Source organism: Schistocerca nitens, chromosome 2 (genome assembly GCF_023898315.1).
Source record: "Schistocerca nitens isolate TAMUIC-IGC-003100 chromosome 2, iqSchNite1.1, whole genome shotgun sequence".
Classification (NCBI taxonomy): Eukaryota; Metazoa; Arthropoda; class Insecta; order Orthoptera; family Acrididae; genus Schistocerca; species Schistocerca nitens.
Window position 1 is genome coordinate 204,613,028 of NC_064615.1, and position 26,575 is coordinate 204,639,602.

The 26,575-nt window shown below is 43.9% G+C and overlaps 1 protein-coding gene across 1 annotated transcript in view; it reads left to right on the forward strand.

Moving 5' to 3' along the window:
* Positions 1–26,575, forward strand: part of LOC126235908 (uncharacterized) — a 634,203-nt gene that overhangs the window by 128,836 nt on the left and 478,792 nt on the right. The window lies entirely within an intron of this gene.

Below are 26,575 nucleotides of genomic sequence, written 5' to 3' on the forward strand. Positions count from 1 at the left end.
CCTGCACAGGATAGAGTGGCATGGAGAACTGCATCAAACCAGTCTTCGGATTGGAGAAGGAGGAGAAGAAGAAGAAGAAGAAGAAGAAGAAGAAGACGACATAATTTTCATTTTTTCTTTCCTGTGCAAGATGTCAAGTAGGAGTGGATTGTAGCTTACCAATTGCTTCCAGGTTTGCTCCTTTATATTTATTAACTAGTCAATTTTTTACCTTTTGATGCAGTCAGAAGATACGGCCATTTATGTCACATTTTGGTAATCGCAAACTCAAACTCACTCATCAGAATCTATAACGAACTTCCTGTTGACCCAGAATCATGAAATTTCACAAGATGCAAGGTTCGGCAGTGCTACTACTACAAAAATAAATCCGAAAATTGTTAATTTTTAACTGTATCTCACAAAAATATATTTCTGGCATTTGTTATCCGACCGTCAGTCCGTCCCTCCGACTGTTAAGACCCTTTTTTATCAGGCACGGATAGACGTGTAAAGTTGAAATTTTTCTCACGTAATAAGGTTCAAAATGATTCAATTGGCTCTGAGCACTACGGGACTTAACATCTGAGGTCATCAGTCCCCTAGAACTTAGAACTAATTAAACCTAACTAACCTAAGGACATCACACACATCCATGCGCGAGGCTGGATTCGAACTTGCGACCGTAGCGGTCGCGCGGTTCCAGACTGTAGCGCCTAGGACCACTCTGCCACTTCGGCCGGCTACGTAATGAGGTCTACGGTCCATTGTTGGTATAATAAACGTCAACTTGTAAGTCAATGCAATCAAGTGATGTAAACATTTATGTCACATATTTTGATACAAACTCACCCATCAACATCTGTGGGGTACTTCCCGTTGTCCTACAATCATGAAACTTGGCAGTAAGCAACGTTTCGCAGTAAAAGTAAAGACGAAAATCCAGAATTATTGTTTTGTAATTATATCACATGAAAAAATGTTTTGCGTCTTTTGTTATCCGACTTCAAACTAATTTCTAGAAAGTCGTGGAGCCGCCAGGACTGATATCTTGCAAGTGTCGATGTCGATAACTGACAAAAATGATATTCTCGATTCCGAAATTTGTACGGAACACTCAGAGCGCGAGTCCTAGTCGCACCTGGCCAGATTTTTTGTATAAACTGAACTGCAGCAGTCTCCAGTGTAATAACTCAACTGAAGATGAATGAATCGGATAACTGTCGCCTGAAATATCGTAACAATACCTCGACGTCACCCGGCTGCTACGCTGATACCTCATGGAATATTCATCAAACCGAGAAAACTTCAAGAATGACATTTAAACACTTCGAATTGAACGTTCTGTCGTGAGAATGTTTGTTGTCCGACTGCTGCAAACTAAACGTCCCACATTCGACAGTGAAGTTAATTTCCTAGCTGTGGCGCAACAGTGACCGCTTTTACAGATCCGCGACTTTTACTGACCGCGGGACAAAGAGCAGTGGAACGACATTGACGGCCGCGCTCAGATTTATGCCCGATCTGGATTCCGCGGTAGCAGCGTGCGATTGCGAAGCCGACCACCGCGCCGGCACGCGGCGCAAAGATCACGGGCGCAGCAATGCGGCCGCCTCAGCTGCACGCCGGTCAACGCACCGCCGCTGCAGGTATGCGTACCGCCGATTGCCACACGCACGCAGGTGTGTGTGCGTAAGTGTGTGCGCCGCCTCGGCAGCTTGCGTGCCGATTACTGTCGCCGCAGCGCTAACCGGTCTCTGACGTTGCGGTCAGCTGCTAGCCGCCGAACACGCACTGAACAGCCAAATCTGCGGCCACCGCTGTTCCAGCTGAATTCGTGACGTCAAAACCCCAGGGTAGTCATCTAGATCAAACCGCAATCAAGGGCGACGGTGTAGTGGTCGAAATGAAATGAAATGTCGTGTGACGAGGGCCTCCCGTCGGGTAGACCGCTCGCCTGGTGCAAGTCTTTTGATTTGACGCCACTTCAGCGACTTGCGCGTCGATGTGGATGAAATGATGATGATTAGGACAACACAACACCCAGTCCCTGAGCGGAGAAAATCTCCGACCCAGCCGGGAATCGAACCCGGGCCCTTAGGATTGACAGTCCGTCGCGCTGACCACTCAGCTACCGGGGGCGGACTAGTGGTCAAAATATATGTGTGCTTTCGAACAGAGCGGTACCCATGCGATCCTCCTTCCCCTCCTCCCCGAAAGCAACCTTCTACGCTTTTTTCTACGCAGATTTAACGAATTTTGTAGGAAGATGGAATAAAAATGAAGTATTTTTGAAAAATACTACTGAAATGAACTGAATGATGGAAAAATATGGCTTGCAACAAATTAAATGTGTCATCATAGCACATAAATTATAATTATTTAAACTCTGTAAGACGTTCTTAGCTATGACATTCTTTTTTTGGGGAACAAACGCACAAAATATGAACACAATTTTCAAACTCCAGAAAAGAGACGTAAGAATAATAACCAAACATACTAATCGAACTCATTGTAAAGATCAGTTCAAACCACTGTGACTTTTTAACTGATCCATGTGAATACATTTACCAGTCAGTTTGAAACGTCCCCATAGAAAAATTAATGAATTACTGTGCTGGTAAGCCCCTTACGTTATTTGATTTTCAAACAGCTGAGCAAAACTGAGCGTACTCAGATATTTCTCTCTTTACTTATTCTGACCATCACTAAACTGACACACAATATTTTTAGCGCAACTCAACCTGACTCTCAAAAATCCCTACAAAATAATGGCCCTAACAATAACCTATACCTTTCATGAATCACTTACCTCACAAAAATTTTCGTTTCTCGAACTACTGCAATACAGCGAGCAGCTATACTCCGAGCTAAATAAAAGATACTAACTACTGAAGGCACTATCTACTAATAGGCATAGTTAGAAAATGAAAGATTTTGATAGAGAAAAAACAATGTATTTATCTTAATAATATTCAAAAGTCATCAGTTCATGACATCGAGTCTTGCAAATTTACCTTCTCTGATTGACACACGTCCAGATCAGCCGCTCTCAAAACTCCGCCATCTCTCTACCCACATCCACCACTGTTGGCGGCTCACCTCCAACTGCGCAACGCTACGCGCTGTTCACATCCAACTGCCCAACACTACAATAGCGACTATTCCAACAATGCCAACCAGCCACAGGCTGCACGCAGCACAGTCAGTGATTTTCATACAGAGCGCTACGTGGCGTTACCAACATAAAAACCTAAACAGCCTACTTACAAGTTATACAAATCAAAAATAACATTGGTAATTACTGCACAAACAGCTCTGTCCATGACCATGCAACAAGAAATAGACTCAACTTACATTTACCAAGAAAAAATAAACACAAAACTCAAAACAGCATTTTCTACCAAGGAATAAAACTGTAAAATAAATTACCAAAAGAGATTAAAAAATTGCAAAAATACACTTATCTGAAAAGGCAGCTAAAAAGTACCTTTTATGCAATACATTTTATACATCGAAGAATTACTTAGATAAAACAGAGTGGGGGTTTGATAAAAAAAATTTTATACAAATAAATAACAATGATAATGATTATAAAAATCCAACATTTCACATAACACCTTCACTTTGTTTTTTCCTTCTTTTTTCCTTTCTAGAAGTACTTAGCCCCAAGCTATGCGTAGCACAATACTAACACCTCTTCCTCTTTCTGAGCTCAACATCTCACTCATTATGCAGGGATGCTGACTCAGTTTTTCAGGATAGCAAGTGGGAAGTTGCGGTACAGAAAATGGCCCAGAGACCACCAGTGTGTGTGTGTGTGTGTGTGTGTGTGTGTGTGTGTAGTGATTGAAGTGTTATGAAACAATGTGTGTACAGTGAGTGCAGTGACTGATAGTGAGGTATGAGTGAACTGTGTGGCATTACATTATTTAATAAGTTATTTGTAAAACAGTATTGTATACCAGGAATAAGTCTAATGATTGTGTCTAACTAGAAGTCTGTAAATATATGTGTATACGAATTAGCTTATTTTAAATTGGTCTAAACTTGTAAATACTTTGACATGTAAACACAATGAAAATACGAAACCGTCAAGTTGCACAGAAGTTTTTTTTTTATGTGAATGCTGACCAGTTCCCGGCCTTAGTCCTTTATCAAGCCATCCACATACGTGCTACCATAACGTCTGTACGCTGGCCACATTGCTTGTGCGAGTGGCATGCAGCTCTGGGCTGTCGTATGCAAATAGTATCTTGCACTTAACCACAAACACAACCAATATCGCCAGTGTACACACGTTATGGAAGCACTTACGTGGACGGCTTGATAAGGTCCGGAAGTGGTCGCCATTTAAATAATAAAAAAAAAGTGCAACTCAGTCGTATTCATCGAACCATAAGTTCCTGCCTATTGATGCACACCATTCTGGACATGAGTAGAAGGAAATCTACAATGTGTAACAGAATGACGTTTTAAAACTTTTGAGAGACTATAGAGGGTGAAACATACAGCTATACTCTTTCTTCGCACTAAGTAGACTAAATGAAAGACCAGAATACTACTGTTTGGATAACGTTTATTGACAGTAGAGCACAATCAAATACTTTAAATTGAATCTGCGGCTTCACTTCTACAAATGTTCAGTGTGACAACCACCAAATTCTTCACGTGATGTACAACAACCAGTCACCTTTTATGTAAACTGAGGGTTGTAATATTAGTAACTTTCGCCTCACAAACATTAATATACGCTCAATAGTAAATGCCTGATGGCCTAAAGTTATCGAACAATTATAAAGTAAAAGAAATGAACCATCGCATAGCAGCGACAGTCTATTATTCTTTATCTTTGCCGTTCTTGCGCGGTGCCTGTAAACCTCTATGTACATGTATCGATTAATGGTATAAAAAAGAATTCTGTTGTTTCAAGACAAATGAGGCTTTTGGCGCCTCACCTTTTACTGTTTCTATTTTATGAAAGGCTGACGCGGACTTGCTGCGTTCCGCAACAGCATTTTATATTCTATGTGAAAATATTGAGAGAATATGCTAAATGTTATTTTATTTCAATCAGAAAACATGTAGTTTCTTGTAACTGATTACGAACAGACAGCGTCAAGAGGACATTTTGACTGTTATGTACACTCCCGGAAATTGAAATAAGAACACCGTGAATTCATTGTCCCAGGAAGGGGAAACTTTATTGACACATTCCTGGGGTCAGATACATCACATGATCACACTGACAGAACCACAGGCACATAGACACAGGCAACAGAGCATGCACAATGTTGGCACTAGTACAGTGTATATCCACCTTTCGCAGCAATGCAGGCTGCTATTCTCCCATGGAGACGATCGTAGAGATGCTGGATGTAGTCCTGTGGAACGGCTTGCCATGCCATTTCCACCTGGCGCCTCAGTTGGACCAGCGTTCGTGCTGGACGTGCAGACCGCGTGAGACGACGCTTCATCCAGTCCCAAACATGCTCAATGGGGGACAGATCCGGAGATCTTGCTGGCCAGGGTAGTTGACTTACACCTTCTAGAGCACGTTGGGTGGCACGGGATACATGCGGACGTGCATTGTCCTGTTGGAACAGCAAGTTCCCTTGCCGGTCTAGGAATGGTAGAACGATGGGTTCGATGACGGTTTGGATGTACCGTGCACTATTCAGTGTCCCCTCGACGATCACCAGTGGTGTACGGCCAGTGTAGGAGATCGCTCCCCACACCGTGATGCCGGGTGTTGGCCCTGTGTGCCTCGGTCGTATGCAGTCCTGATTGTGGCGCTCACCTGCACGGCGCCAAACACGCATACGACCATCATTGGCACCAAGGCAGAAGCGACTCTCATCGCTGAAGACGACACGTCTCCATTCGTCCCTCCATTCACGCCTGTCGCGACACCACTGGAGGCGGGCTGCACGATGTTGGGGCGTGAGCGGAAGACGGCCTAACGGTGTGCGGGACCGTAGCCCAGCTTCATGGAGACGGTTGCGAATGGTCCTCGCCGATACCCCAGGAGCAACAGTGTCCCTAATTTGCTGGGAAGTGGCGGTGCGGTCCCCTACGGCACTGCGTAGGATCCTACGGTCTTGGCGTGCATCCGTGCGTCGCTGCGGTCCGGTCCCAGGTCGACGGGCACGTGCAGCTTCCGCCGACCACTGGCGACAACATCGATGTACTGTGGAGACCTGACGCCCCACGTGTTGAGCAATTCGGCGGTACGTCCACCCGGCCTCCCGCATGCCCACTATACGCCCTCGCTCAAAGTCCGTCAACTGCACATACGGTTCACGTCCACGCTGTCGCGGCATGCTACCAGTGTTAAAGACTGCGATGGAGCTCCGTATGCCACGGCAAACTGGCTGACACTGACGGCGGCGGTGCACAAATGCTGCGCAGCTAGCGCCATTCGACGGCCAACACCGCGGTTCCTGGTGTGTCCGCTGTGCCGTGCGTGTGATCATTGCTTGTACAGCCCTCTCGCAGTGTCCGGAGCAAGTATGGTGGGTCTGACACACCGGTGTCAATGTGTTCTTTTTTCCATTTCCAGGAGTGTATAAAGTATTTAACCACAATGGTCCTCTATTGTAATTTAATATGAAAAGAAATTACGATCACGCTGATGGGCCGAACGCAGCATGAGGCAGAAGGAACATAATCGTTACCCTATTATTTCTGAACCAACTTTTTTGTTTAGTGTTGCATTTCTTTTAAAGTCTATAAATCTTCTGGTCCCTTAGTGTTGATCCGGGTATGACTACATCGCGACTATAAAAATGCACAGAAATGGTAATGTTTCTTCCGAACGATCTCAAATATATATATCGATATGCTGCTCTTATTCAGATATTTAATGCTCAACGTATGTTATTATAATAGTGTAATCAATGCCTGATTCTGTTGCCAAGTGGCCCACCAAATTATTCACTTTTTCGACATTTTTCAAAAAAAATATAACAATTCTTTTTCTTTTCGTCCCCCAAGAGCAACGCTACAGGGTGAAGGGGGTGGGAGGAGAAAGGAAAGGGAAGGAACAAGTGATATCAACAGCATAGAGACTTTATGCGAAATTAGCGTAGAAGAGTGAAAATATTGCCGGACCGTGACTCGAACCTCGGATCTCCTGCTTACTAGGCAGCCGCGTTAGCTCTGCGCCACCCGGACTCAGTGTCTATCGCAAATGAGCGGACTGTTTCGTACGCACCCCAGTCGACTCACATTGCCACCAGCAACCCCTATCCCCAGTCCCCGTCCGTCCCCTTCATGTTTCCCAATTTTAGATTCCTGCCGGAAGTCGAATGTAAATGTATATCCGCACTGAATGTTGTAGGTTCATTGCCCATCGAGGCGAATGGATTATATGATAGCGTGGTCTCAGTTCTTTCGGACATTTGCGAAAGAACAGGCGCTACGCATTCATAGAATCATCTTTTGTGTGATAGTAAGATTCCGCGCTCCCCTCTGATTGTATCAAACGCTGTGAAGATGCGTTCAAAAAGTTTAGGAATTGTTGTTGCTGGTGTTGAGTACACAAGGGACGTTAAACCCAGAGGAAATTGTCAAGAGGGGTGAGGTCAGGGGAGCGCACATGGCCAGTGATTGGGCATCGCCTTAGTTAGTTAGTTGTTCCACAGGTCAAATTCACGATAAACCTTCTAATGCCTAACGTGTCAACAGAACAAACATAAAACACTTCTATACAACCAAATAAAAAATAGTATTTATATGATAGCATTCTGCCCAGTTATAGGTTTTTCTTTTCTTTTTCTTACGTGACTAATTACACCTACTAAAGATTTCCTCTATTGGCAGTCAGACATTTTATTTCCGTGGGTACATTGTCTAAAGGTTTTACAGCTGCGTATTTCAACCTTTTCAGTGCCAAAGATAGACTCATTAAAGGGTAACAAACTCAGTGGTTATGTACCTGAAGTCAAACAGCTGTAGCGTTTTCTTTCGACAAGATGGCTAATTTTGACAATCTGTTTTCACGCAAACTTGACCTTAAATAGTTTTCTAACGTCATTCGCTTTCTGAAACTGTGTTCACAAGATGCTGCAATTATTGGGATTGTCATAAATTTGCTTGTATATAACAATATAAAAGAACAATAGTCCACCACAAAAAAGTGAGAAATATGGTGAACAGTGTGTGGAAGGCGAGAACACAAAGATGTGATTACATGGCAATGGTAGTGCGATTCCAGACCAGATGTGAGGAAACGCAGATCAGCAAATCGTAAGTAATTACTTTTTACAAAAAAATCGCGAAGTGAACTGTTTAAAAAATCTAAAACTAACAAAACTGTATCGTTATAGATCACACTGATGATCCCTTAAAACAAGAGAAGGCGAAACGCTTATGGGATAAATAGAGTAACTAGCAGCAGGAAAAGGCATTTTTATTTACAAAACAAGTATTGATTGTACATGTTTACGTAAGTATATCTTGATCATTTCTTCAAAAAATAACTTATTTTCAATAGTACTTAGTTGTCGACCGTTTGAGATTTTACAGTACCGTAGCGAAGCAGCAGCAGTAACTCCACTGTTAAACAGGAGCGACCTGTGTTGGCGGAACTGTGAACTAATAGCACTGTTGCCACATGTACTGTGTTAGCAGTTGCATTATGATGCTATTTGGGCGAAATGACACTGCAGTAACGACCCTGCAGCAACAGCGTGCGGGTGCATTCCGGCGGTTGCAGTCACGGACCGAGGGCAAGGCCTCTCTGACACGAGGTGGAAACGTTAGTGACAGAAGAATTGCCTTGGCAAGTCTAAATTCGCCACAGAGTGTCTATCTCCCCACCACTTCGGCACGGCCCTGATTTTGAACAAAGGCAACCGTAATTAGATGGGGTAGTGATAAAGTTACGTAGTTTTTTTGTTCGTTTGGGGGTACATGTCTGCGGTGCCAGTGGACAGTGAAATGCCGGTACCACAGTACCGTAGCGCAATGCTAGAGGGCACAAAACAAAACGGTACATTGGTAAAATGGAGTATCGTGCCATAATTCGGTTTCGGCAGCAGCAGAAATGTTGGAACTGTATCAAGCTAATCCAGAATGTCAACTGGAGGGTCATTTACATATGTGAGAAATATGTATGGACCCAAAATTGAACCTTGTGGGGACGAAGTGATTTCTCCACAGTCACCAAAAATTTTCTCTCGTTCCAAAACAAACTCTGTACTGATATTCTGAGAGTAGAAGGAATGTAGGTGTGGCGCTTGTCGAGTGTAGTCGGTAGCTTGAAGCCTGGCTGCCCTGTGGCTCTGTGAGTCAGTTCAGCCAGCCACCTCGGCTCCCCCTGCCACAGTGACGCTCTGTTAGGCTAATGACTGCGCTCGTTGTGGCTGGCGGCAAGCAGTCTGGCCAACGTCGCCCACTCGAACTGCTGCGCCGCTGACAAGGCGACCGCCTGTCTCTCTGTCCATCTCTCACACATCTCACATCTAACGTTTTTATAAACTCAAACATTGTGGCGACACACATTTCGCAATCGCGGCTGTTCCACCAGCCGTCCTGAACACGTGTAGTGTCTAGTAGTACAGGATGGGAGATAGTGTAATAACGTTCCAAATATGTGAAACGAGAAAAATTTCGGCGGAAATTGTCAGTCCATCACTCAAACCCAAGCCCCTGCTTTCCGTGAAAGCAGGAACGATTCAAGACCTGCTTCACGCCAGTGTCCTGTAAACTGCGACTAGTGAAATATGCGCCCTGTTAAGTACACTCGTGCTCATGAATTAAGCGTAATTGCAGAATGTGGTGCCACACAACGTGGCACTACACAAAACTGGCGCTAATAGCATAGGCACATAGGGAACACACACGCCACAGATCTGTAAGTCCACGTATTGGTGATAAGTTGAGAAAACCGTCCCGAAACACACGTGCTACAAACCACTGCTGTTTTCTGCGCATGTACCCCGACATCAACATGGGATGTGATCACCATGCACACGTACACAGACCGCACAACAGGTTGGCATGCTCTGGATCAGGTGGTCGAGCAGCTGCTGGGGTATAGCCTCCTATTCTTGCACCAGTGCCTGTCAGGGCTTCTGAAGTGTCCTAGGGGTTTGAAGACGTGCTGCGATACGTCGACCGAGAGCATCCCAGACGTGCCGATGGGGTTCAGGTCTGTAGAACAGACAGGCCACTCCATTCGCCTGATACCTTCTGTTTAAAGGTACTCCTCCACGATGGCAGCTCTGTGGGGCCGTGCGTTTTCATCCATCAGGAGGAAGGTGGGACTCACTGTACCTCTGAAAAGGCGGACATACTGGTGCAAAATGACGTCCTGATATACCTGATCTGTTCCAGTTCCTCTGTCAAAGACATGCAGGGGTGTACGTGCACCAATCATAATCCCACCCCACACCATCAAATCACGACCTCCATACAGGTCTCTTTCAAGGACATTAAGGCGTTGGTATCTGGTTCCTGGTTCATGCCAGATGAAAACCCGGCGAGAATCACTGTTCAGATTATACCTGGACTGGTCCGTGAACATAACCTGGGACCACTGTTCCAATGACCGTGTACTGTGGTCTTGAAACCAGACGTTACGGGCTCTCCTGTGACCAGGGGTCAGTGGAAAGCACCTTGCAGGTCTCTGGGCGAATAAACCATGTCTGTTCAGTCGTCTGTAGACTGTGTGTCTGGAGACAACTGTTCCAGTGGCTGCGGTAACGTCCCGAGCAAGGCTACCTGCAGTACTTCGTGGCCGTCTGCGGGCACTGATGGTGAGATATCGGTCATCTTGTGGTGTTGTACACTGTGGACGTCCCATACTGCAGCGCCTTGAAACGTTTCCTGTCTGCAGGAATCGTTGCCATAATCTTGAGATCACACTTTGTGGCACACGGAGGGCCCGTGCTACGATCTGGTGTGTTTGACCAGCCTCCAGTCGCTTCAGTATTCTACCCCTCCTAACGTCATCAGTGTGTGTTCTTTGAGCCATTTTCAACACACAGTCACCATTAACACGCCTGAAAACGTCTGTACACTTACTCGCTGCACCACACTCTGACATGCACCAGCACACCTCTGCGTATGTGGACTGCTGCCAGCTCCACTGTCCGACAACCGCAGGTCAAATGCACCGCATGGTCATACCCCGAAGTGATTTAAACCCGCAAATCGCCCACCAGAGCGTTGTCTCACCACGTATCAGCATTATCCTTAATTTATGAGCATGAGTGGATATGCCCAGTGAAATTTGTGCCCAGAAATGGTTGAGCAAAGGTCCAGTACTCTGCCCCTCCCAACGCCGTAACATACCAGCATGTAGAAGTGCCGTGGCCTCTTACTTAGAGTGTTGCTTTTTGTTAAATGCCGCTGAATAAGACTTGAGATGTTCCAACAAGAAGGTTAACGTCAAACTTCTTTCCAATTGAGAGTGATCATAGATCCTTATGTAAGAAAAAAAAGTTACTAAAACTGACTGCATAATATAAAACCAATTTACAAACACAAAATTTAAAAATCTTATCTTTTCTATTGTGTTAGTGCATAGCTTTTTCTCCTTCATTATTTACGGCTGCCTGCCAACGCGATTGTAGAAATTACGTGCTTTTGAGCGAAGAACTCGTCGAGCCACGTTCGGAGTACATTTTCATCCTGAAAGGAAGTTCCTCGAAGGCTGTTCGCCAGAGAGTGGGAAAGGTGATAATGTGAGAGCGTGAGATCAGGTGAATAGGGTGGGTACGAAATGACTTCCCAACCGATCTCCCGTACAGTGCTTGTTGCCAGTCTAGCAGAATGCTGGTCCGCGTTATCGTGGAGAACTATCGCTTCCTGGTCGGTGTTCCTGGATTGCGTCTGCAAGACGTCTCAGTTTTTGTCAATAATGGCAGCAGTGATAGTTACATCGTGGGGAAGGAATTCGCAGTACGCCACACAGCCGCTGCTCCACCAGATGCGTAAAAATTACCTTTTATGGGTGCGCAGAGGGCTTTTTACGGGTAGTGGCTGCTTTGTTTTGGCAGAAAGACACCAATTCTCGTCATCAGAAACGATACGGGCTAGGAATGGTAGGTGTTGTTCACGAAAGAATTCATGACGAGCAAGCATAGACGCAGATATGACCACCTGCTGATTTTTTAAGTTTTGGTTTATAGCATGCTGTAACGATACATTCGATTTTTTTAACCTTTCCTACAGCATTCAAATGTTTCACGATGGTGGATTGATCGCAGTTCATCATATCTGCCAATTCTTCAGTACGCATCATCGTGGATAATGCGTTTAAACGATCTTCATCAAAGCCCGAAGACCGTCCTGAATGTGGGGAGTCACTAACGTCAAAGCGATCCTCCTCAAAACGAGAAAGCCGGCCGGTGTGGCCTAGCGGTTCTAGGCGCTTCAGTCTGGAACCGCGCCACCGCTACGGTCGCAGGTTCGAATCCTGCCTCGGGCAAGGGTGTGTGTGATGTCCTTAGGTGAGTTAGGTGTAAGTAGCTCTAAGTTCTAGGGGACTGATGACCTCAGATGTTAAGTCCCATAGTGCTCAGAGCCATTTGAACCATTTTTAAATCGAGAAAACCATTTCCTTAACGTGCTCTGTCCTATGTGATTATCTCCACATACGTTGCAAATGTTTCTGGTTGCCTCTCCTGATGTCACCTCTCTTGAACTCAAAAAGAAGAATGTCGGAAATGTTCGGATTTCTCCACTTTACACTCCGTTGTCTACTGTTCACACCTCCACTCACTATGTCAAAATGACGTAATGGCAGTAGGTAAACTCAAATAACGACGGTGTACTACAAATAAGATTGATAATCGATAAACAAACCCATACCAATATGCAAAACAAAAACGCTACGAATTTATGCACGAGCGTAATACTTGATAAAGCATATACTAAAATAAAAATGAGATATCATGTCGTCCGTTTCCGTGAATCAGCAGTTGTACAAGTAATGTAAATAAGGTGTTTTGCCATGCTGACCGTGTCAGTACTATGCAGTCTGCAGCTCGTTGTCTCACGGTCGCGCTCTCGCTTCCCGAGCCCGGGCTCCCGGGTTCGATTCCCGGCGGGGCCAGGGATATTTCTCGTACCCCGAGATGACTGGGTGTTTGTTGTTGTCCTCATCATTTCATCACAATTCATGAAAGTGGCGAGTCTGGACTGAGCTAAGGTTGGGAATTTGTACGGGCGCTGATAACCGCGCAGTTGAGCTCTCCACAAACCAATCACCACCACCACCACCACCACCACCACCACCACAGCACAATGCACTGACAAAGGTGACCAGCTGTACGTATCTTCTCTTCCCACTCCTACCGCTAGAAGGGCGTGTCTTCTCTGTGTGACATGACAACAACTGTCTTTGTAAAAACAGTTCTGCAAATCACTGTCGATATTGCGAAGTGGACGATACTGGACATCATAAAAGTGTGTTTCAAGTATGATTACTTTAATAACAAGGAAAAAACATGCGACAATGTAAAACACTATTTTTCATATTGGGACAGAGGATAAAAGCAGGAAAAACAGGATTTAAAAGTTGGAGCAACTAGAACAAGGGCAATATGAATATATAACAGAGCATGTTGCAGATCGTTATGTCGACTATTAATGGGGCGCTTGCACTTTTCCCGGAAGCAGTACGTCTGCGCTGCGGATCATTTGCACGGCCGCGTGATGGATTTCAGCACCTCACCGCGGGCACCAGCCAGCTCCAGATGACATAAACAGTAGCACCCGGTTCAGCTGAAAAGATCATCGCAAATCCTAAAGTAGAAGGTAGTAGCAAATTCATTTTGCTCATTAAACAACTGTCTGACTCCGTTCTTTTTGCAACGTACAGCTTCAGTTCTTCTACACGTCGAGCCGCCTGCCTTTTTTCTATTTTGCCCATCAGTTTCATTTGCTCTTCAGTGTATTCTTTGCTAATCTTCTCCTTATCAAAATAGGAACTTCTCCTAGTTAACGGACACCGCTGAAACACTCGTGTATACAAGTTCCGTACTGGCACACGATGCTAACCTGTCATGAATTTTCACAACACGCCGTAGGCTGCTAGCGAGTGTCATATTCATTCGGAGAACGTTAGAGTTTAACGACCCGTCTACAGCGAAGTAATTATAGACGTAGCGTCAGCTAATCGCGCAGAATGGTGGAGTAAATCTGTGTGGCGTGGTTGCAGGAAACTCCTCGTCATTAGTCTTAAGTGATTTTAGGGAACTCACACAGAAGCTGAATCCCTATCGTAGCTACTCACTCGCTTCCCGCAACTGTTGGCAGGTGAGACTTAAAGTAAATTTCCGTGCGTTTAATACCCGTAACGTTTCTACCTACACACTCATATTGAAGCGTAGGCACAGAGGTATTCAACCTGTTCACAAAAACTAGCGAAGCAGAATCGCGAATGGAAGACAAAGACTAAAGATAGCTTTTTTTTCGCGGCCGCATGCCCGAAATTTAATAGACTATTCATTACGCTGCGAGAAGTTGAAAATGCACGAATAGCAGTATTGTCTGAAAAGCTACAAATGAACTGTGTATCGACCACGGATCGAAACCAGAAGCTCTGGATTTAATGTTGAAGGCGCATCCAACACTTTTTCCTATTTCTTCTCAGAAAAGTTTCTTTGCATCACACTTACAGTGGACGTCAAATGCTTAGGAGATACTTTGCCTCCTACCCTACAGCCATGAACTGGTATCAATGGTTCTCATCTTCTAAAAATGGTTCAAATGGCTCTGAGCAGTATGGGACTGAGGTCATCAGTCCCCTAGAGCTTAGAACTGCTTAAACCTAACTAACATACGGACATCAAACACATCCATGCCCGAGGCAGGACTCGAACCTGCGACCGTAGCAGTCGCGCGGTTCCGGACTGAAGCGCCTAGAACCGCTCGGCCACCACGGCCAGCTCTCATCTTCTTAGACAGTCGATGTAGCACAAGACCGTGTTTGTACGTCCGTCAGAATAGCACGAACTTGATATAAACACCGCGGTGCATGAACGAACAACTATGATACAGAGTTCTCCTATACAAGTGTCATTTTAATGGAGTGTCAATTAACGATGGCATGTACAACGTATAACTTTATGTTGAATAAAGTGTGTTCTAGAGAGCACCTGTTATTAAATCTGCTTCGAAAACAGCTCCCTTTTGAAAAAATATATTTTGTTGTTTTAGTAACTCATCACATCGAAATCCTTGAGTCAGTGACTGTGGACACCGCAAGATCCTGAAGACGATCGCAGCAGAGAAATCGAAACGTTGATTGTTTGAAGAAATATCACACGGCCTAACAACCCAAAAGATTTTAACTTCAGTGAAAACAGGCACGAAAGGATGCAGCCTTCAGAAATGAAATAGCTTGTTCCCATCGAAACTTTATTTCAGTAATCACCTTTTTATGAAACATATATTTCCCATTCCATTTGAGACAAAATTGAGTTCATACCTAATTTTTGAAGTATTCCTAAATGGCAGATACTTGTCAGTATTCGCAAGAATACATTGCCTAAATCGTAGGTCACTCACATTTGCCAAAGACATCAGTTAAGAACATAGCTGTCGGGGAAATAAACCGGATGCAATTCAGTCATCGCAAAACCGAAACTGCGCAGCTAGGGTGACAGTAAAAAAAAAAAATCTTTTAGGGCAGTATACTGGAAAGAGGTGTACAAAGGATCAGTTAAATACGTAGCGGAGTCGGAAAACATCTAATACAAAAATAATACAAAAATATCTTTGTGTTACAATGTTTACTCGCATCAACTTTCAACAATCTCCAGGTTCCCCATACAAATAACGAAGTAATTTTACAAGAGAAAAATGCTATTCATTCATTCATTCCTTTTACGCAACCGTTATTTGTTGAGTGATACCAGGATTTAATGTTTAGAAACATCCGACTAACCATATTTAAAACTACAAAAATTCCTGGCAGATTAAAATTGTGTTCCGGCCCGGGACTCGGACGTGGGACCTATCCAGATTTTGCTTTCAGTAAATCAATTAAAGTGAATCCACTTTAGTTTCTTTAATAAAGGTGAGGTTGATCTCCTTCCACAACCTTGATCTTTTTGAGGTTGTGTTCAGTTTGGTATTTTCTCGCCGCTGACAGAATGCTGAATTTTAATATTCTTCCCTTAAAAATGCAGAATTTCTTCCGTCTTCAGATAAAAATCTAGCGACACATACATAGAGACCACATTTCTATTATGTTATAATTTATGTATCGAAAGAATTTCGGCAACTTCCTTGAAACATTACATTTCGAAGTGAAACTTTCTTAATAGAAAATAAATGCATATTTTCTGTAGATGGAAGTGGTAAAGCGTGACCCACATTGCGAATGACTGCATAACAACCTACTTCACTGGTTATTTTTTTTTCTTTTTTTTTTTCGTCACTGCAGTGCTTGATTTGCTTTGCGTCTCACAGCTGGGTTACAACATGGAGCTTGACAGTGCTCTGCTTTTATTTTCTAAGACACCGACCTAAGAATTCGCGAAGCGCAGCACGTTCCGACTGTGAATGCAGGATCATCATGGCCCCCTAGCGATTGCGTGACTGATACGTTACGACAGCGCGCGTTGGTAACGCGAGCATCACGCCACAGTAACCGAACAGGCTCCCACGAGGAACTCTGCGAGGCTGGGTCACATACATGGTTCACTCCAGCTTCCTAACTCGCTTTAACAGTGTCCGTCGGTATTAATACTGCTTTCATTCTTTGACATAACATGCACCTAAAGAGCTACGAACACTCCCCAACTATGAAATAAGCCTCTTCTCCTGCAAGCTCTTTGGTTTCTGTATTTTGAGAGGTGGTAGTATGAACCAAGACAAGAAAAAATGTCTACTGAACGTGGGCTAGAGTGCATACCTTAAGATCTGTAAGCATTTCTTCTGTAGAAGTGTTTCAGAGCAGCAAAGATGAACAAGCGCACATAGGCGTTAAGGTATGGATTCTAGACACCATGTTTACTGGACGCTTTTGCTTCGAATGATCGCGCCTGTCAGATGCCCGAATACTGACCGTACACAGGGTGCGCATGCAATTACTAGTATGATGTCTGTGAAATGATCGGTCTCACCAATTTATCAGTGAACCTAAAAAAAGTTGTCACGTTAATTGCCTGAGTGTGGCATATCACTGCACTCGCAATTGCGTCACAGGCTCCATAAACATTCTGCTAATTGTGTTTTCTGATATTACCACTGAACTTCAAGCTTTCGAACGGCCAGACGAAGTTATTCCTACGCTCTTGTCGACCGCGATTACTGACTCATTAACGTATTTTGATTTACTATTCTATTTTATGTCGTATCAACATTAATAATTTGTAGTAGATACAGGATTCACTCGGAAATAGTCTGTACACTCTTTCGGGTTCATTGTTCTGATGTCAATCAGTAAAATGATATGCGATACACAGTCTGGAACCGCGCGACCGCTGCGGTCGCAGGTTCGAATCCTGCCTCGGGCATGGATGCGTGTCATGTCCTTAGGTTAGTTAGGTTTAAGTCGTTCTAAGTTCTAGGGGACTGATGACCTCAGATGTTAAGTCCCATAGTGCTCAGAGCCATTTGATATGCGATAAGTCGTACCCTTTTTTCAGCCATTCTGGGAACCACATCCTCTTTTTCGTTGTTTTCTGCCGGCTGTGACTAATATAATCGCGACACTCACTTTCTTGTAGGTGTTCAAAATCTTAACCTTGTAAGTCAAGTCCCGTCACAAATGACAGTATTACTGATCGTGTGGGGACTGCTTCAATACAATGGAAGTCTGACAAGCTAGTACTATGAATAAATATTTAACGTCTGCGTTCCTCTTAAAATGGTCTGCCTTCTAGAGGTGAATTCTGGCAATAAAGTAAAAACTGTAACCAGCCAATATTAATAAAGCTATTTACGAGTATTAAGAACAAATAGCACTGTTATGGGTTTCGAAACGATAAATTTATCATCTTCAAATTTAAAATTAAAAGAAAAAGAGCTACTTTTCTGGAACTGTATCTTTAAAGTAATTGGACCTAAGAAACATGCTGCTAGGATAAGAGCTGTGTTTGTTTTGAGTTACATCATTTTTTTTAATAAATTGACGTAGGATTTTCAATATAAGTAATAAAAAATTTCGCTCTTATCCTAAAAACTTGGCACAAACTAGCGTAATAATGAATTAAAAACTTGTTTTAATCCATTATTACGCTGGTTTGTGCTTGTGGTTTGTAACAACAACACTGATGAGACACATTGTATCAATCTGTTTCATTATACGTCAGAACTTGTAACGTTACCGTTACCTACACATTAACTGGATTTTTTATTTTACTCTCGTTTACACAGCCCTCGAAAATAGTCCACGGTCGCTTCTCCCATACATCTTTCACTTTACCTTACTGTTTTATTAGCAAAAATTGTTCAGATGGCTCTAAGCACTATGGGACTTAACATCTAAGGTCATCAATCCCTTAGACTTAGAACTACTTAAACCTAACTAACCTAAGGACATCACACACATCCATGCCCGAGGCAGGATTCGAACCTGCGACCGTCGTAGCAGAGTGGTTCCAGACTGCAGCGTCGACCACAGCGGCCGGCTTTTATTAGCAAATGCGAGAAGATATATTGATGGATTTTGCTCATGCCACTTTGAAACTAATCTGTTTCTACATATAAACTTTATGTGCCAGGAAATTAATGAAATAACTGTCGTCGATAAAAACGCATAATTCAGTTATACAAAAATGCCAGACAACACGTTACGACTAACTATTTGATGGACAGATACGAAAACAAGAACATCGATGAGAAATATGAATTACATTTTTATTTCATGTACTGTACACGTATGAGTTAGAAAAAGCGCAAAAAAGTATCATGGACAGTACAGCGAAGAAGAGAGCAAAGTATAAGAATGAAAGACCATAAGAAAAGAAGTTGATCAGAGCTGACGTGCTCCTAATGTGGCCAAGACGAGTAAGTCTCACCTGTAGAAACAAAGGCGTGAATCACGTCTGCACAATTTTCACCCAGTATCAAATGTGTGAATGGAGGAAGAAAGATTAGGATTTAACGTCCCGTTTACTCAGCACAACCTTGGATGGGGCAAGATGGGTGAAGAAATCGGCTGTGCTCTTTGAAAGGAACCATTCCGGTATTCGACGTAAGCGGTATAGGGAAATCACAGAACGCCTGAATGTGGATAGCAGACGGGATTTGGTAACCGCCGTCGTGTCGCATACGAGCATAGGATCTTTACTAAACAACGTTAATGGAAGGAAGAACTGTTACTTGTACTGTGAGAGTAGCTTTGCGGAAGGGTTCAGGTATCCATTTTTGAGGCGCGGCGGAGCGAAAGTGGCGCGTGGCCGGCGTGTGTTTTTGTGCGGTAGTACCGTGTAAGCCCTAAGTAGCTGCACTTTATCGACGGGAGAAGACGTCAAGTTTCCGTAGAAGCGCGAGGAGAAAGCGTACAGCAGCTGACTGGGACGAGCTGCGCCTCGCTGTGCATGTTTTCACAACGTCAGCTGTAAACAGACGGCGACCGGCAAGGGAGCGTCTTACCCGTCATTCTCCGAGCAGAAAGCAGCCAACCCGCCTGCTAAAGAGAGGGAAACTCTTCTCAAAGACTGCTGCTGTTTGGAAAATCTCCCAGAACTGCGCCTTCTTCCAGTTATACAACACCTTCCTTATCAAACCACGTTTTGACGTAACGCGAAAGTTAGTGAACTGTCTCGTCTTAAAACCACTTCCAACCTCTCAGACACGTTTGTCATTTTCTGGTCATATGTTTCTTCCATTTCACTGCAAGTTGTGTGACGGAAATTAATTCATCTTTCACTGTCTCTTCCCTTCTTTCAAGTTCCATTTGTGAAATTTGGTCCGGAATAACGGCTGTTGGTAGACCGTTATAAGAGCCGGAATCTCTCTCATTTTAGTGGTCTCTTCGAAGGATATACAAAGGATGGAAAGTGAAAAGTTTCGAAGTGCCAAATTTCACAGCAGTTAGAATGGAAATAATTATTTCTGTTTGTACCTAACTGATTAGTATACCAAAAATTGAGGTGGTGTTCTGATATTATAGAATTATGCTACTCACCGCATCACCATGAAAACTAGTGAGACAAATTATAAAATAAATATTTTATTAGGAACATTCAAAGTGCCAATAAGAAAGTTTTTACGAGGTGATTCTTGAAAAAAAGAAAACAGCAACCACCCAGTGTCAATAATGCTATTTATTCACACAGACAGCACTGTTACCGGTTTCGAACCGACAGGTTTATATTCAGACGGCTGTTCACGTTTACATTACATTAGTTGGCTGGTTTTCCCAACAACTATATAAAAGACAAAAAAAAGTAATAAAAACGTGAACAGCCGTCTGAAGATGAACACGTCTGTTCGAAACCGGCAACGGCAGCTATTTGTGCAAATAAACAGCATTATTAACATCTGCTGCTTGTGATTTCTTTGAACGAATCAGTGTGTATTTTGTACATATTCACGGTCAAAAATGTTAGTTTTCGGCAGAATTAGAGAGTTTTTTTTTACAAGTTCCATTAATACGGACGCACTACGTCTTACGTGTAATAATACAGGTACAGATATAAAGCATCTGCTAAGTTTTTAAGTGATGCGACTTCAGTCAGTAAAAAACACTTCTCATATATTTTATGTTTTGAAACTCCAGAGGGATACAGAGCTTGGCACAAAGACTAGCGCCATCTACTAATACACGGGTGAAAGACTTGCCCCGTGGTTTGGGACCCCTATCAAGTGCAGGTACATGCAACGGAGTACTGAGAACACAACAGCACTGAAAACGCGCTTTGTGAAAAAAATGGCACTTAGAACGTTTTCCGCTTCCACTCTTCATGTGTGGGACGAAGTGATATGCTGGTTGACTCTTCTAGGAACGTTCGCTCTCGGAATGGTAACAGTGAAAATGTTTGCGATTCCCTACGGAACCTTGTTCATTCGTGGGCGGGCGAAGAGGTGCACACCTGGGCACGTTCATGGTTCCATAGGCAACCGCAAACATTTTTCCACGAAGGCACTGGGTGATAAATGTATTAACAATTATGGTGATTCCTTTTGAATTACAACAGTTTTCTTGCATTTTTTCCATCTGTCTCATTTTCATCTGACTGACCCTTACACATTTGCTTGCATGTCACCTGTCAATTCCTACACGACCCGTCGATCCTTCGCAGGTATTCCTGCATTTCGCTACAGTTTTCTACCGCGACTTCTCTTTATACAACAGCATCATCCGCGAAAAGCCTCATGGAACTTTCGACGTTATCGATTAGGTCATTTACATATACTGTGAACCGTTATTGATGCTATAACAGTCATTTGGAGGACACACTAAAAGCGAGATTTCTCTCCGTTAAGGACGACAGCCACACTTGGGAACTCCTCCGCCCAGTCACACAGTTAATATGATATTCCGCAAACGCTTACATTTTGTTCATTGGCCGAAAATAATATCAAACGCTTTCCGAAATTCAAGGAAGACGACATCATCTTGACCACGCCTTCTGGGTCACTTGGACGAACAGGGTCAACTGTACACGATCACTGTGCGGAATCCATTTTGATTCCTACATGAGGTTTTCGATCTCCTAAAGCGGAGAGAGTGGACTAATATGTGTGTGTGTGTGTGTGTGTGTGTGTGTGTGTGTGTGTGTGTGTGTGTGTGTGTGTGTGTGTGTGTAGGAGGGGGAGGGGTTAGAGCCAATGTTTACTAGACTTCTTGCTTCGAATGATCGTTCCTGTCATATCCCCAAATACTGACCATTCCCCCTGGAACACGCTGTATATGATGCACTTTTCGAAGTAGAAGCATTTTCCACACTGCCGTTTAATTCAACAGCCTCATGCAATGTGTTCAGACTATTAAAGAAAGCAATGATGTACTGAATCGTCCTTTCACACCACACTAAAATTGTAAACACAGACTCCACCATTGCATAGATCTATTCAAATTGTTTTTGCTAAAAGGCAACTTGAACATTTAATCTAGGTATAATATGCAAAATCATCGTCATCATCATCATCATTACCATTTTCTAAAGCATACGACTTGTCGCCGCAACCATATTTCTCTCCCTCTGCTGAGCCTTCCATTCAGGGTACTGTTTGAATTTAAGTCCACCCATCACGAAATCGAAATGATTCTTCTGTGGTCTTCATCTTCCTTTTTCCCCCCGAAACTTTGCCTTCCAATATGATGGTCAAAAGTTCGTTGTGACGTATCGTTTGGCCAATGAATTTTGTTTTACTCTTTTCTGTGGTCGTGATCAGTTCCCTTGTTTGGTCCACTTACTTGAGCACAACCTTGTTCCCCTTTTTCTCTCTCCAGCTCTTTTACGGAATTATTCGCCATATCCACTTTTCCATAGTTTCCAGGCGTTGTGCATATATATTGTTTCATTGAGACCTGTGTTCCATAGCCATATAAGTAAACACTCCAGACAAATGTTATGATGAATTCTTTTCTGGATTTAATGCTTACGTGCCTGCTTGTCAGAAGCTTTTTCTTCTTACTGAAGGCGTGTTCAGCGAGGACAATTCTTCTGACTTCCGTGGTGCAGCTATTGTCTTGAGTGACAGTGATTCCTAAGAAGCTGAATCCATTGTTGTATAGTATCACGTATGTGGATGTTTGTTTATGTCTCTTAGTCACAGACTGCAAATTTTAGAAATTATTACTTTGGTTTTTGATGTGTTCAGTTTCAATTTTGCTTCCTTTAATGTTGGATATAAAACTCGCAGAATTTACTGAGTTCCTCTTGCAATCAATGCAGTATCATACGCAAACCTCATGCCTATATGCCTTTAGTCTTTTACGCAAATTAGGTTATGACTTCCTCAATGAATATATTGAACATGTACGGTTATAATGTGGCACCTTCTCTCACTACCCTTCTAATGGATGCAGTCTTGACATTTCCATTGCTCTCTCTCTCTCTCTCTCTCTCTCTGTGTGTGTGTGTGTGTGTGTGTGTGTGTGTGTGTGTGTGTGTGCGCGCGCGCGCGCGCGCTCGTATTTGCTCAGGAGTAGATCAATATTCATACGAAAGCCTTGTCGCTGGTTCATGAAGCTGTGTCAGCATCTGAATGGAGAATACTGACAAACTGTCACTACTCTCCCACAACGCTCAGTACATATTGACAGTATAGAGAATGTTTTTGTGATCATCAGCACAACTCGTCAGTATTTCTAGTACTGACAATATGTGAATACGCGTCCTCAGACGGTCTACATCTACATGGATACTCTGCAAATCACATTTAAGTGCCTGGCAGAGGATTCATCGAACCACCTTCACAATTCTCTATTATTCCAATCTCGTATAGCGCGAGGAAAGAATGAACACCTCTATCTTTCCGTACGAGCTCTAATTTCCCCTATTTTATCTTGGTGATCGTTCCTCCCTATGTAGGTCGATGTCGACAAAATATTTTCGCATTCGGAGGAGAAAGTTGGTGATTGGAGTTTCGTGAGAAGATTCTGTCGTTACGAAAAACGTCTTTCTTTTAATGATGTCCATCCCAAATCCTGTATCATTTCTGTGACACTCTTTCCCATATTTCGCCATAATACAAAACGTGCTGCTTTTCTTTGAACTTCTTCGATGTACTAGTCAGTCCTATCTTGTAAGGATCCCACACCGCGCAGCAGTATTCTAAAAAGAGGACGGACAAGCGTAGTGTAGGCAGTCTCCTTAGTAGGTCTGTTACATTTTCTAAGTGTCCTGCCAATAAAACGTAGGCTTTGGTTAGCCTTCCCCACAACATTTTCTGTGTGTTCCTTCCAATTTAAATTGTTCGTAATTGTAATACCTAGTTATTTACTTGAATTTACAGCTTTTAGATTAGACTCATTTATCGTGTAACCGAAGTTTGAGTTCCTTTTAGCACTCATGTCGATGACCTCACACTTTTCGTTATTTAGGGTCAACTGCCACTTTTCGCACCATTCAGATATCTCTTCTAAATGCTTTTGCAATTTGCTTTGATCTTCTGATGACTTTATTAGTCGATAAACCACAGCGTCATCTGCAAACAACCTAAGATGGCTGCTCAGATTGTCTTCCAAATCTTTTATATAGATAAGGATCAGCAAAGGGCCTATACTACCTTGGGGAACCCCTGAAGTCACTTCTGTTTCACTCGATGACTTTCCGTCATTTACTACGAATTGTGACCTCTCTGACAGGAAATCACAGATCCAGTCACATAACTGAGACGATATTCCATAAGCACGCAATTTCACTACGAGACGCTTGTGTGGTACAGTGTCAAAAGCCTTCCGGAAACCCAGAAATACGGAATCGATCTGAAATCTCTTGTCAGTAGCACTCAACACTTCATGCGAATAAAGAGCTTGTTGTGTTTCATAAGAACGATGTTTTCTAAACCCATGTTGACTGTGTGTCAATAAACCGTTTTCTTCGAGGTAATTCATAATGTTCGAACACATTATATGTTCTAAAAATCCTGCTGCATATCGACATTAACGATATGGGACTGTAATTTAGTGGATTACGGTCAACATATTGACGCTTTAAGGATGTTTTTGAACGTGTGAGGGCCCGTTAGAGGTTCGCCGCGAGGTGCAGTGAGTCCCGTCGTGCTGTGACCTTGGCGACTGCGAGACGTTGGACTGTGCAGCTGCCCACGGGCGCACTTCCGTGGGCGTGATAGCAAGCGAAGCGGAGACAATGGCCGCCTTCCGGGAAGCGTAGCGGAGCCCTTAGGACGGCCCTCTCTCGCTGCCAGCAGGGCCGGCGCCTCTGCAGACGGCGCCCGACTGTCCGTCGCCGCGGCTCGCGGCTGCACGCTCGTCGCCGCCCCCGCAGGTAGAACACAACACCGTCTGCCGGGGGACGCTTTTTGGGCCGATGCCCCGTCCGACAAGGTTCCCGCCTTACGGCCGCTTCCGGCCGTCATTTCCGCCTCTAGGCAACGCAACAATCAACGGCTACTCCTCCCTACACGGACCATCACTCTCCGTCGTGGACGTCAAGATAAGCAAAATGGGCTGTTAGATTCGATATCAGTAGCTGCCTCATGTCGTAAGACCAGATCATCCACATCGATGCTGCACTAGCTACCTTACGATGTTAGCCGGCCGCGGTGGTCTAGTGGTTCTGGCGCTGCAGTCCGGAACCGCGGGACTGCTACGGTCGCAGGTTCGAATCCTGCCTCGGGCATGGATGTGTGTGATGTCTTTAGGTTAGTTAGGTTTAAGTAGTTCTAAGTTCTAGGGCACTTATGACCTAAGATGTTGAGTCCCATAGTGCTCAGAGCCATTTGAACCATTTACGATGTTACTTCTCCCCTTTCCCAATCCAGTCTCTAATAGTTCGCTATTAGAACGATTGCGTCCGTGTGGACTCGAATCTCTCTGATTTTGTCTTCATGGTCTTTTCGCGAGGTATACGTATGAGGAATCAATATACAAAGTGTTTCCGTAAGAGCGTGGAAAAATAAAACAGGACATTGAGAATTCTCCACCACCAAACTACTGAGGTCATTGGTCCCTAAGCCTACACACTACTTAATCTAATTTAAACACCCATGCCCTAGGGAGGACTCCAACCTCCGACGGGGGCAGCCGCACGGACCGTGACAAGGCGCCTGAGACCGTGCGGCTACCCCGCGCGGCAACAAATACAGACTGTTTCCGTAGGAACGTGCAAAAATTGACACGACGTAGACGATGCTTCACTCAACAATTTCAGGCAGGGGTAATTTCCAAGAATGATTGCCTACCGAAGTCGCCGGGGTCCAAACGAAACGTATCGAACGTTCGATCGTAAATCGATCATGCGACTCTGGCGGGTGTTATGAGTATGTTTACGTTGGTCGCTACAGCAACGACAAAAGAAGAGCGTTACAAAAATACTTGTAATTGCAAAGGAGACGACTTACCTTACTCGTTGTCGGTGTTGTCGTCATGTGAAAGTCCATTACGATGGTGTGGATGGATAATTTGAAAGAGACGAACCATGTATTCTTCCTGATACTCGTTCGTTTTTCTCACTGTTCGCAATGAAATTGTAACGGTATTTCAGCGTCGAAACTGTCCTTACGAAATTTTACGTATTTCGCATCACCACAGTCTACACAGTTCCTTCTTTCCTCATCCGGTAGTACTCCATATTTGCTACAAAAAGTCCAAGAATTTTCTACACTGCATAAACATGGAATTAGATTCTTCCATGTGAGAGAATCCGCCGAAGAAACGTCAAGAACACCAGACATCCCACTCACTGACGACATAAATCGTCTGGGTTTCCCTAGCAACTAACAAATAATTCGCGGAGGTATGTAATTTAGAGCAAGTAAGGGAACGACGGAAAACAGATAAAAATGACGATCACAACGCCCGCCACCGGGGTCGCATGATCGAATTCGATCGCACGTTCGATATGTATCATTTGGCCCCAGCGACTTCGATAGGCAATCATTCTTTGAAATTACCGAGGCAGGGAACCAGGGGTCGGAGGAACCACCTTAAGGAGATACAGAAGTAAACTTGTCTACCGCTTTGTCCAGTATCACTGTTTTCCAGCTTAAC